Consider the following 13,851-nt stretch of genomic DNA (forward strand, 5'->3'; position numbering starts at 1 on the left):
TCAAGAAAGCAGGGCGAACCACGTAAAAAACATAGAAAGAAGAAGGAGCAAGTGAGGGAAACCAGCACTTTAAACACGGGGCATAGAATAAGTGCCCACGTCCTTTTCCTTGAGCTCCTAGCTTTCTGCACGACAGAGGGAATGTTTGTATAGGGGATCATTTCCCTCAGCAACGAAAGGCTTCATTTATTTCTCTTGCTGAAAACACCATTTGCCAGACGATGATCCAGTTGTCGAGGACCGCTGTTAAACTGTCCTCGTGGCCTCAATGTTAGGTAATCCTGAGCTGTAGTTCTGTGTGACATTTAGCTCTTCCTGTCCAAGAGCCGTCTGGTGTGCTCACAATAAACTACAATTCCCAGGAAGTCCCTTCCCAATGAGCCCACGGCGTTTTTAATTAGCGGTCTCAAACTGGTTATTTTTCTGCAGTGCATTTTGGACTGAGCTCAAGGAAAAGCAACTGGAAGCCTAACAGCAGAAGAACCAAAACCTAACTTGCAAACAGACTGTCAATTCCATTGAAGCGAGCAGACATTTGTTCTTAACGCCGAAGCTCCAACACACATGATTCTATCACACCAGATTCATCCATACAGACCGGCTTTGTAACCATCTATCCAAACCTAACAGAAGCCTCTTCTTAAATAACAATACCATACAAAACAACTTTGTGTAACTACGCCAGGGTGGCTTGAGGGACTGGTTTAACCCAAAGGGAGAGAGGATTCAAATTCACTGCTATGAATCCAAATTCCCTGACAGTCCCATTTTAAAACCTAAGGATGCCAGGTAGCAAATGGAGCAAGTCTGGTTTTCCCCGTTAATACACTGGAACCAATGGATATCAAATGTTAATATCTGTTATCATAATCTTCTACACGACTCTGCCCTCCTACCTTGTAGGCTCTGGTACACAGCATAGGATGGTTGACCACCTCTGTGGGAGTGCTTTTTCGTGTGCAGATTCCTGCAATTACAAGAGTCTACTAATGGAGGCCCACTGGAATCATTGTTCCAATTTTATACATTAGATATGGCTTCGAAAATCCCACGAAACCAGACACGCGCCCTGCCCCTGACCATGAACAAGTGCATGATGGTTGGCTGCACCTCTCACACTTTGTTCGTAAAAACATCATTCCTTTTAGTAGGATCATGGGACCCAGTACCCAACCCGACCTAAACAGCCGCCAATCTTTGCAAAGTTTGCCCACCGTGCAACAAACACGCTCCAGTTACCATCCACTTTGATACTTGAAAACACTCTACTATGCCACTTCAAGGACCTCTGGCGTCCTTCAGTCATTGTTTGAACGCATTTAGTCTCCCACCCCGATTTTATTCCCTTTAATTAGATTTCGTATCCGGGTTTTCCACAGGAATAGTTGAGTTATATGAAGAAAACACCCTAGTTCAAGTTTTCTGGATCACAATGTCTTCCTCCATTGCTCCTCACCTTCTTGAGGGACTATAGGAGTTTTTACTGATCTCCGACTTTGCCAGGAAACAGACAAAGAAGGCTGGTGGGTTTTTATAGGGCATGGTTCTCAACAATCACCACGAAAACATCCGATTTCCCAAATGGAGGCAAGCACAGAAGGGAGGGCATATGGTAACACAGGTAACATCAGGTGTCCTTGTTCTTCAACATAACCTCTCCCCAGAAAGACTTTGCCCACTTGTATAGCCTTCAATGAGCAGAATGAAAAGTTCCTTGGCCAACAGATCAATGTGGGGCAAAATGTCCCATAGAAACTCTGGATGGTACCCAGCTTTTAATAGCGGTGTATATACCTGCTTCGGCGGCCTTCAACACAAAGCCACCACCACGATGGACCATGAGCCTTAGATCTCCTACAAAATGGACATCGGGGCATTTGCCACACACCAGACAACATCAACCAAAATTGTGGAACAACGAATAATAAAATGTTCAGAGCTGGCAGGACCAACCCACCAAAAAGCATCTGGTTCACTGCCATTCTGTGTAATGAAGGAATATCCACAACTCATCATGCTCTTCTGAAAGGATCCATACCAACACTCTGCACTTGGGCCAGGACACCCACTGGATTTACGTAGGCAAGCCATGCTCTCATCAGCTCCAGAGGAAGCAAGCCCAACCCCCCTCGTGAACATATCTTGCTAAGAAAAAAGCCGCCTGTGGTAAACTCACCTTAGGAGCACCGTAATCCGAGAACTGACTTGGAAGCCGCAACAACAAACCTGCAAATCCCAAGAGAAGAATCAGAGTTGCTATTAAGGCCTCGGGAAGCAAATCAGAACAGGTGAATGCAAACAGCGTATAGACTTCCTCGAACCGAACACCGCTGACATCCACACTTGTCATGTCGGCATTTCAGCTAACCAAAGCCCACTCCGGTTCCACAAACTCCTAAACCAACAAAACAGCTTCCGGGCGGTGGTGTGTCCATCACTCTCTCCTTTTCATCTCCCAGAGGCTGCCCGAACCTTATGCCACCACTCAACACAATCACAGGATTACACTCGGCAGGGGGTTTTGCTGGGGCTGCACCCTGGAAGGAAGTTTAGATTACGATCCTTCGATCTTTACGTTGCCCTGCAGGAACAGGTTTCAAACCCAGCTGGCAGGTATCAAATAGAACAGCCTATATAATAATATAAAGCAGATAAATACAATAAAATACAACAAACACCGTATAAACCCACCAACACCGCCAGCCACAACCAGGATAAGCAGGCTCTCTATCACAGACCAATATAACTTTTTACCCCAGCCCCAATCCGTACACATACAGCAGCCAACTAGATGCTCACAAAAGTAACTGAAGGCAATTGGCATCCCTCTCTCTGATCATTGTGCCAGCATCATGCCCTTGTGTACAAAGAAGAGTTAGCGCATCAGGCCGGCTGCCTAGCGAAGAAACTACTCAGCCAGCCCTGAACTGTCGATCAAAAGGATGACACATGACCAGGTGCTCCAATGGATCGTACGAAGGGTCGCGATCTCACAATTGTCCGCACGCTACAACTGCTGGGTGGTGTGACTTGGCCCTGCTCAACTCTGTCTCCACTCACCAGCTAGTATACAGAAGACAAGACAGATCTGTGGATTCCTCCACTAGCCAGGGTTCTTCTAGATACCCTCTTCATCTCGGCATAATATGGACAGCCACCTTTGGTAATTCTTATGACAACTGTCAAACAGTTTCCACTTTGCAATTGCTTCCCCACTTAATAATAATTATTGCAACATGTAAGTGGGCTGGCTCATTGGCCTCAGGCAATGGTGTCCACCACTGACGGTTTTGACTTCATGCATGCCAAATCTCTGAGGGTGCTTTTTGCCCTGCCTGCACTTCCTCCCAAATGTTTTACCCCGAAAGAAACCTCCCGTGCATGTTCTTCGCCAAGGATCACCAAAATCATTATAAACCAAGGGTTTACAACACTTGCCCTTTTTAATCTAATTTAAAACACAGTGATACACCAAAAGGTCACCCAAGTGCCAATAAGTTGAAGCAAACCAGAAGCACACACAACATCATGTTCAGTCTTGCGCCCGACTCTTACCCATGTATTCCTCAATCACAGTGCCGATATCTGACTCTGCTACCATAAATCCAAGCCCATATCCATCATAAGTAACTCTGTATCATATAACAATCACCAGGCGATCTTCAGCCCACGTTTTGCACGGCATGGTTACACAGGCTGTCGAGATTCAAACACTGTTTGTGAGAAACACAGAGCCCATGCTTTGCTGGCTTGAATCACATCTACATCAAACTTCAAGAAAGATGCTGCACTCAGATAATTATGGGGTAATCCCATTTTCAGTTCACAGCCTACCATCCAAGGACCGTTGCAAATATTATTAACCTAAAAACAAAAAAAAAAACACGCCCAGCTACATAAAAGGTTTGTAGCTTTGAATATGCGCCACGATCTATAGACCATCTGTAAAGATTGTAACAAGCCAGCCATGGTCGTACTGGATTTGAAACGTTGACTAGGGCTGCTGGTAGACCTGGGTTCAAATCTCCCCGCCCTCACCACGGAAAACCCAGGGCTGACCTGTAAGCCCAAATGTCCCATCTTCTCTCGGCTCCGCAAAGGAAGTCGAACTGTGGCAAAATCCTCTATGCAATCTGGCCAAACACTGTGACGACTGGCCTTAGGTTCACCATATAGTTCAGAAACTACTTTGAGGCACACTACCCCACAGAAATATATAAACTGCACCACAAAACACAACGACAATTTGCTGGGAAGTTGAATTCCTATACAGCAGCCAATTGCCATACAGTACTGGGACTTGGGCGGAGCAGAGTTTCAAGTTTCCACTTTGCTATTAGCCATGTGGTTGGACCTCCTACCATCTCTCTCTCTCACGCTTGCACCCTCTTTTTCAGTACTATGGTCTTGTAAAGATTAAAGCGAAGGAGGAGGGAAGCCATGCAGTCCCGCTCCTCCTCTGGTTTCATGGAGGAAGCGCAGCATGAAGAAGCTTTTGTAAAAAGGAAATAAATAATACAGTAACATCGCTTCTCTTCCCACCCCCATCGCTGATGCCAACCATCACGAGCTGGGTTGTGCCCAAGATAGTCTCAAAAGTGCTGCGTCGCATGTCACACTGATGTTTATCCTTGTGCTACTGTGCCTTACTAAGGATCCTTAATGGCGCTCCATGTTGGTCAGCAAAAGTGGTGTTGTAAGATTAAATAAAGAGGTGAATGACTTTAGACTTTCCCCCACCTAACGTTCATATTCCCACCTGATGGGGGACAATGACTTTGCAGGAGTCCGATTGCCACCTGGGGTCCACGGAAAGCTGATTACGGTATGCCAGCCCTACTTTGCTGTAGGTTTGGTCTTGAATCCTTTAAAGTCCACAATATACAGTATGATTGTTTTATACAAAACTGGCCTGTATCTCACCCATCCCTTGAACAGGTTGACACCCAGAACGGGGTACAGACAATGCCTGTGAGTAGGGAGGGTGTGGTTAGGGATGCTTTGATGTAGATTTCCTGCCATGGCCAGGAGGTTTGACAGGAGTGGGTACTTATTTATTTCATGAGTTGCCATGGTTCCACAAGTTGAACTGCAGGTTGCCACACATAGCGCTCCCCCTCGCCCGAGACATTCTTGTGTCACACAGCTCTTCAGACCATCTCCCCAGCTGCTCAACCAAAGACAACTTGGGCCTCTCGCCGCCGCCTCTCTTTGCCCAACAACTTCCTTTTCTCTCATCTCATGAGTCCATCTGCTTATGATTTGGCGCCTAAAACTTTCACTTATTGAAGGGACTACCTCTGTCCAGTATGCCACTGCCTAGTCCACAAGACCCCCCAACTGGGGCTGCATAAAATGCAGAGTGTCTGGGAGAGCATATCTCTCATTACAAAGTGGACCTTGCTATGTAAGTCATCTCTCACCTTGCCCACCACATGGAAGGGGGGGGGTTTGACAAGTACGTTCACTACTGATCCAAATCACACCCTCCCCCCATCCCTACAAGCCCACCCAACCCTAGCCATCCCTGTCACATAAGACATAGCAGCATAACCTAGATACAGCAGACCCCAAAAAAGCCCATGCAATCCCCCTCCCAGTCCCATTCAACCCTGCAGGCTTTGTGGAGACTTTCCATATTCCCACTATACCCCCCCCCAAACACCCCATTATCTCCATTTGTCTTCTTGGCTGTTAGACCTTCCACATGTTTACCCCTCTCTACATACTTCTTTACAACACAGTCACATATATCAGTACCATACGCACATAATCACACACACACACATCACCCCTCCGACGCAAAAACAACGCCAACACTCATCCACATGGCCCCCCTTCTGTCTGCGGACCCCCTCTTCGGCCGTGAGTGGCCTTCCATGTTTTGCCCATCCCTACCCCTCCTCTCGCACCATCCTCCTCACCTACTCACTAGTGCACCTGTCAGCCAATGCAGAACACACGACAGCACACCTAGACACAAAACAGCAAGCCATTCAAAGCTCTTCCTTTGGAAGGTCCTCGTCCTGCAGAGAATCCTATGAGTAGGGGAAGGGTGTTAGGGGAATGCTTTGATTTAGCATCCGCCTGCATGCATTTGGTTTGGACTGTATGGTGCCTTTATATTCCTGTGACCTTCTGACTAGATCGCATGGGATTTTCCCATTCGCCATCTGTGTGCTCCCCACAAGCCCCACCCTTCTCACCCATCCACTGAGGCATCCCTAGTCAGGTTAACAGCAAAACACAAAGCAGAGGTATCCAAAAAGAGCCAGGCACCACTACCCCTTTCTCTTCTATGGGTCCCTGGCTGGCAAGGACCTTCCGCCAAAACAAACCAGGGGTCTCCATCCGCACATTTCTCTCCTGACCACAAGCCTCTCCACACATCATCCCTGTCAGTGGAACCCAAGCCCCTCGCGGCACCCTTGGCTTTTTCTATTTTTGGTCGTCAGCCTGCCAATGACCCTTCTTCCCACCAAACCCACCCGCCCACAACCTAGAGCCTCCCCTGTCAGGTATAGGCAACCCCCCCCCCCAACCCAAAAAATCCCATGCATATCCCCCGACTTCCCATTTGGTGTCCTTAGGCCTGCGAGGTGCTCCCAAGACAAGCCCTTACGCCCACCCCAGCGTCCCCTCCTTACCTGGTAGAGCCTGAGAAGGTTGCCTCCTTCCGCCGCCAGGAAGACGGTCTCGGTGTGGTATCTCAAAATGGCCGCGTCCCGCCATTCCTTCACGGGGCTGTCGTTGGGGACGTGCCATATGGCCATGTCCTTGGCTTGGAGGTCGTAGTAGCCGGGGTTCTGGAAAGCAAAGGACATTTGACAGTCAGCAAGGGTCATCTAGTCCTTAGCTCCATCCTTATAGTCCTTGGCTTTGGGGAATTTTGCCATCATGGTCAACCTCCTTTGGAGAGGTCCCACCTTCTTGACGTCCTCCTTAACCTTTCTCAGTATTGAAGAGGTCCTGAGTTCCAGATTCACCCACATGATCTTCACTGGGGAACTGTAATAGAGGGATAATATTTTGGGGTGGACATTTCTGAGCCATCTGTGGGATCAGACAGAAGGACATAGGGGCTATATAGACGGGTGACATGCAGCCACCCATTTTGTCACCGGATCACAGCGGTACCAATCCGGTCCCTGGAGGGAGCAAATTTTGCCATGTGTTGCCATTTGCTCCCTGGAAAGGGTGTTATAGCTAGGCATGCGGGCATCCTATGATGATGCCCTTTTGGCGCTGTGCATTTGGGCACTGCACTGGAGGAGGTGCATCATTGTGGCGCATGCTGTCTAGAAGGACACATGCCAAAATGGTGCCCAGAGCAGCGTCATTAGGGCTTGGAGCACGTGGATGCTCAGCCCTCGCCCGACCCATAGACTGGCACAAAATGTGGGTCTGTATCACACTCCTAGGGAACCTATGCCACTGTCAAACAGGAACAGTCCTCAAATGTTGAGGTGGGAGTGCGATAAAGGGACCTTCAACAGCTGTACCAAAAAGTGTCAGGCATATATATATGTATGTATGTATGTATGTATTGAAATTTGGAAACATGCAAGATACAAACATACAGACCCTTAAACAACGGGACACTAATTTGTGTTTTCAAAATAGAACTTGTGTTCCTAACATTTTGTGTTCATAAGCCTTTTTAGTTGTTGGGTATGTGTGTATTGGTGTAAACGGACTTGACATTGGTTCCAGGAGAAAAGCAGGGCTGTAAATGGAAGAGAATAACATAAAATGTGCGCACGCTGCACAGTGGCCCATAATATAAAAGATAAACCCAACTTCCCTCTGCTTAGGCTGGCATTATGTCCCTGAAGGATTTTTGGGCCAGGTTTTCTACTACGCAAAGGGTGAGTGCACTGTGCATTGCAACTCCCATGATCCTGAGCTGGTCGAGCCAAAGCTGATAGGAGTTGCAGTCCAGTATTATCTCTGTGGCTGATAAAAAGCACAAAGCAGCAATGTCTCAAATCAGGGTTTTGTGCAACATTTGGGGGTCCTTTTCCTGCTGAGGTTTGTTACTCAGAAAGGAGCTGCCTTCCAACTGCCTGAGAAAATATAAACCCAGTTTTGTGGGAGAAAAGAGATCAGGAAAAAGCAGAGCCAGCATCAGTTCCAAGTTCAAGAAAAGGCCCCATGAAAAGGCCCACGGGCTGCATCCAAGGAGGGGTTTTGGGGCCAGCGATGGATGATGTCTGCCTGTCTTTGCCACTAACTGGATGCCAGCAGCTGAGTGTTGCAACCCAGGACTTGCTACCTGAGACATAACCAATCCTCCTTATTGTTCTTATAATCTACTCTGCCTCTTCGCCAGCTCTGGGATTCAAGCCAAGGCGGCTCGCTACTGTGCAAAGAGATGCAATTTAAAGAACACAACTTACAACACTTAACGTATAATTAAACTATTAACAGAATTAAAAGGGATAAAACCATGCACTTTTTAGAAACTGGGATGTTGAACACTTTACTTACCTTTTTTCCAGGAAGGGACTCAAAGCAACTTACGACAATTAAAAAAAAATCTTGAAATATGCAAAATGCAAAAGTTAAAAACCCATGAACAACCAGAAGAAATTAAAACCAGGTTAAAACATATATTAAAACACATATATTAAAACACACAGACACACCAGCAGCAGCAGCACAGCGGTTAGCAATATATCATTACTAGTAAAATGCCTGTCGGAGAAGAAAAGTCTTTATGTCTGAGAAAAGAAAGTTGTCTTAACTTCTCTGGGAAGGGAAGGGAGTTGCAGAGATCCTGGGGGCATCCACCAAGAAGGTCCTGCGTCTCTCGTGTTCCCACCAGACGCACCATTGACATTTCAGACTTTGGACCTTACCACACAGGGCACAGAAGTAGGGTCAGTTCGCATTGGCCGATGCGTATTTGCGTCACATCGCATCGTTCATTCACACCTGGGTGGCCTTCCGCACTGAGGTTTTGCAAATCGGCCAATGCGTATTCAGGCAAAGTGAGGCAAGTGTAGCTTGGATTACCACACCAGCCCAATACAATGTGTATTGGCTGATGCGCATCGGCAGCTTTGCGCATGCTCTGTGGGGCTCTGAACGGGGGCAACATTTTTAACTTCCAGGGTGAAGAATGAGGTCACTGTTTAGCGCGTAATATCGCGAGAATTGCTGCCTTTAGCCACTTACGAAAGGGTTATGCACCATCTGTGTGTATATGCGCACACACATATATACATACATACATACATACATACTTATATATATATACACATAGTGGTACAGCCAAAAGTGAAATGCCTTTTTTATGTGTACACACACATTTGTCTGTATGAGTGTTAGTATATATGTATATATATATACACACACACACACACACACATATATATATATATACAAAAACACACTTGCCACAGCCAAAAGTGTGATGCCGTATTTATATGTGTACACACACACATCTGTCTGCTTGAGTGTTTGTATATATATGTGTGTGTGTGTATACCGTAGAATTAATGTCCCCCAATATCTCTGCCCCTGAAATATCCAAGAGGTGCTCCCTCCCTCCCTCCCTCCCTCCCTCCTTCCTTCCTTCCTTCCTTCCTTCCTTCCTTCCTTCCTTCCTTCCCTGATCTGAGAAGAGAAGGAGCTCAAGACAACTTACCAGCAGCTCAGCAGCAGAAAGCCAAGGAAGTCGGACGATGCTGTTGGAAAAAGGGGAAACCGCCACCACTTTTATACGGTTCTTTACAAGGCCTGAAGGCTAGGCTTCAGCGCATACCGATATTGGTTTTGTAAAATATAGGCCACCTGGGTTTTTCTTCTTCTTCTAGATTTTTCCTGCCTTGTTTACTCTAATTAAGTTCCCTGTTTACAACCATCAAACGCCGTGTTCCAAAATTACAGGGTCTGGAGGTGTTCATGGTGTACCTGGTGTGCTCTTTGTATTCCTCTAATTGCCATTTGGGGATTTTTTGCGGATGAACCCAAACTCCGAAGGGGCAGCTGGACACATACGTCATCCTCGTCTGCCTGGTTTGTACCAAAAGCAAAGACGCTTGTGCCGCATGTCAGCCAAGGAACACACCCCACAAAAGGACCGACCCTGATGGGCCAAGTAGTTCCCAAGGAGAATCATAGAATCATAGAATCGTAGAGTTGGAAGAGACCACTAGGGCCATCTAGTCCAACCCCCTGCCATGCAGGAAATCCAATTCAAAGCATCCCTGACAGACACATAAGTCATCCTCGTCTGCCTGGTTTGTACCGGAAGCAAAGACACTTGTGCCGCGTGTCAGCATCCACAGGGTCGCTCTGGATCTAGGCGCCAAGGACCAACCCTGATGGGCTTGTGCCGCGCATCAGCCAAGGAACACACCCCACTAAAAGGACCGACCCTGGAGTGATGGACCAAGCAGTTCCCAAGAAGAAGGGTGACTTGGACCCCAACGGAAACCCCAACTCCAACAGAGACATCATTTAATTGTTCAGCGTTTCCCAATATTGGGTTTTCTGGAAATCGTTCTTCTCTGGCGCTCAATATTTGTCTGTCCTAGCTTTGACCCTTATCACACGGAGGTTTTGCAGGTAAGATCCAGGGTGACTGCAGTCCGATGATGTGAATTCACATTATAACGTGAGTGTTTTATCACACCTGGTTCCTTTCTATGGGAGCGTCTTCCATGGAGCTTCTGCAGTGCTTCTGCAGTGAATCCAAACTGACTCCTCATCTTGGTGAATTCGCTAAAAAGTGAATTCACAGAATTTGCATTGAAACTTGCTTCGATTTCATTCCGAATTGGTCTGGTGTGGAATGCAACTTTGCTTCTGCTTGGTACTCCACTGCATCCCCCCCCCGGGTGACATTCCCATGATGCCGCACTATACTTTGTGGTCCTTTCACTCCAGGGAAAAATTCAGGGCAACTCATTTTTTTGGCATATATATGTGTTTGAATGTGAATTACAGATATGTATGTCTGGCTATCTATCTCTTATTGTCTCTCTGTGTTGAAATCGCTGAACTGGAAGGGAAAATAAAAAAAGGGGATGAAGAAGGATCACGAAGTATTCACGAAGCAACTATTTCACACAATCACGCAAATTACGCAAAGCATGGAAAAATAAGTTGTGCCCCTTTCCCCTGGAAAAGTCACCATGTGTTCAGACCCCCACTGAGCTATGCGCAAAGGTCCGATTGTTGAATCCCACCGGTGTGGTAATACAATCTGCACTCGCTCCGCTTTCCCTGAATCCGCATCATGTGACTTGCCTTGGATTCGATTCCCCCTCGATTTGGAAGGGAAAAATGCCCAAAACCCACGTCTGATAAACTCCATTGTTAATGCTTTAAATCAAAAGCATCCTAATAATGGCACTTTCCCCCATCAAAGGTTCATGGCTGCCTTGGAATCGAACACAAGGAGCCAAGACATCTTAGGGGGAAAAGTGACATATCCATGAAATAAAGAAGATAGGTCCACCTTAGGGTCTCCGTACGTTGGAAATGAAGGCACACAACAACCATAGCGTGGCTGCGGTTGGGAAACACAAAGGCCCTTATCACACGGAGGTTTTTGCAGCTCAGATCTGTGGTGACTCCTGGTTCAGCTATGTGAATTCACGTTATAACGTGAATAAACAGGGCCCTAGAAATGGAAGGGAAGCCAAAGGGCCATCCAGTCCAGCCCCTTCTTCTTCTCTGAAGGAATAAACAGGGCCCTAGAAATGGAAGGGAAGCCAAAGGGCCATCCAGTCCAGCCCCTTCTAACCCTAACCCTTCCTTTCTCCTTTTTCTTTAAAGAGCCATGCACAAAATGCCCCAAAGTGCGCACATTTTGTCAAATAAACCTCTTATGATCTGCCTTTGGCCCCATTTTCAACCCCAACATGCAAGTCAATGCATCCTGTATCCCTCACTCCTTGCCACCCCAGAATGCCTCTTGCACATGTAATAATAATAATAATAATAATAATAAATTCGTCACCTCGTAAATGCCAGAAAAGGATGCGATTGTCATGCATTCTTTTATGTCTTTAAAAGCAATTCAGAGCTATCCCTGGATTCCTTGCAAAAGCATGTATTGTTTTACCAATTGCCTAATTGACAAGAGCAACAAACGTAACATTCGACTGTAACATTCGCATTTTAGCATGGATTCTCCAAGGAAAAAGGTGCCCTTTCGTTGTTCCCTTTCCCTTTCATTAGCTGACTTCCAGCAAAGGGATACTGTTGCAAAAGACAAATATATATATATATATATTCCTCAGGACAAAACACAACAAAACATGATGCACTCATTTTGCCAAAAATAGTTTATTTAAAAAGGGAGGAAAGTGCCTGATGGGAGCTCTGTTCATGGCCTGCCTTTGACCTGACCTGACTGCCCTCTTTCCTCCTGCTTACACTTTGCCATTGCCTTCCACTGAGGCTGAGACAGAGTGACTTGTCAGTTCCAACTGACCCATGGAATCAGTTGGGAATAAAAGGGAAATGCAGCGCAGGCATTCTGACTGTAGCACCCGCATATAACACAAACAATAATAATAATAATAATAATAACAACAACAATAATAATAATGGCGCTTAAGTTCCAGGAACAAGAAGAAAGCAAGCACCCCAAAAATCATGTGCATAAATTGTCAAAAGAGGCTGCTCCTGCTGCATCCATTTCCCTACATCCCCAGCTTTTCTCCACAGCCCTATTTCCCTCGGCAATCCTTCTCCTCCTCTTCCTTCCTTCCGACCTTCACCTCCCTCTGAGCTGCCCTGGGTCCTTCATCCTCCTCCTCCTGCTCCATTATAGGATGCCCTCCATGGCTCCCTTCTTCCCACGGCTCCTTCCTCCTCCTCATCCTCCTCCATCACTTTCTCCACTCCCCCCCACCACCAAAAGCCACCCTGATTTCCACTTTTGCCATCTGTCACTCTTTGTATCCAGATTCCCCTTTTTCATTTGGCTGTTTCCTTCTCCCCCTCCCCTCCGCTAAATAGGACCCTAAAGATGGGGGGGGAGCCCCTTGCTCCCCCGGAAGCACAAAGGTCATGATGCCACCAAAGCCTCCAAAGGGCATGCGCAAGGATTTTGATGCGAAATGCTGGACAGAAACGGAAGGCGCTGGTGTAGTAGACAGTTCCGCTATGCATGGTTTCGCATCACGCAAATCGCAACTTTCACACAATTGTAGCGCTAACATAACATTACAGGGGAATGACAGAAAAGCAAGCAATGTGGTAAGACATCGCGCGAAACAGTCATTTCGCAACGTTTTTTACATTTCCTTAGCGCAATTGCAGGGTCCAAAACTTCAGTCTGATAAACTGAAATGCTTGCTGGAACTAAAGTGTCTTTGCTTGCCGGTGAAAGGCCGGCAGGGAAGGAGCCAGCCTAGCCTCCTGGGTATGTGCTTTAATACCTGGCTTTAATTTCTTGTGATTGTTTCATTGGTTTTGAACTTTTGCATTTTGCAAATGTTAACAACACGTGGTTTTGTGTTTGTTTTTTAAATTGTTGTAAGCCATTTAGAGTCCCTGTGTGGCAAAAAAGGGCACGATATAAATACATAATTAAGTGTCCTGTATTCCCTTCCCCCGAAGATGTTATCCAGGTAAGATGTTATCTGGCTAAGACGTTATCTGGGTAAGCTGTTATACGGGTAAGATGTTATCCGGGTAAGATGTTATCCAGGTAAGATGTTATCCAGGTAAGATGTTATCCGAGTAAGATGCTATCCGGGTAAGATGTTATCCGGCTAAGATGTTATCCAGGTAAGATGTTATCCGAGTAAGATGCTATCCGAGTAAGATGCTATCCGGGTAAGATGTTATCCGGGTAAGATGTTATCCAGGTAAGATGTTATCCAG

The 13,851-nt window shown here is 46.5% G+C and overlaps 1 protein-coding gene across 1 annotated transcript in view; it reads left to right on the forward strand.

Moving 5' to 3' along the window:
- RPRD2 (regulation of nuclear pre-mRNA domain containing 2) overlaps positions 1-13,851 on the forward strand; it is a 206,048-nt gene that overhangs the window by 916 nt on the left and 191,281 nt on the right.

The sequence above is a fragment of the Sceloporus undulatus genome, chromosome 9, assembly GCF_019175285.1.
Source record: "Sceloporus undulatus isolate JIND9_A2432 ecotype Alabama chromosome 9, SceUnd_v1.1, whole genome shotgun sequence".
Classification (NCBI taxonomy): Eukaryota; Metazoa; Chordata; class Lepidosauria; order Squamata; family Phrynosomatidae; genus Sceloporus; species Sceloporus undulatus.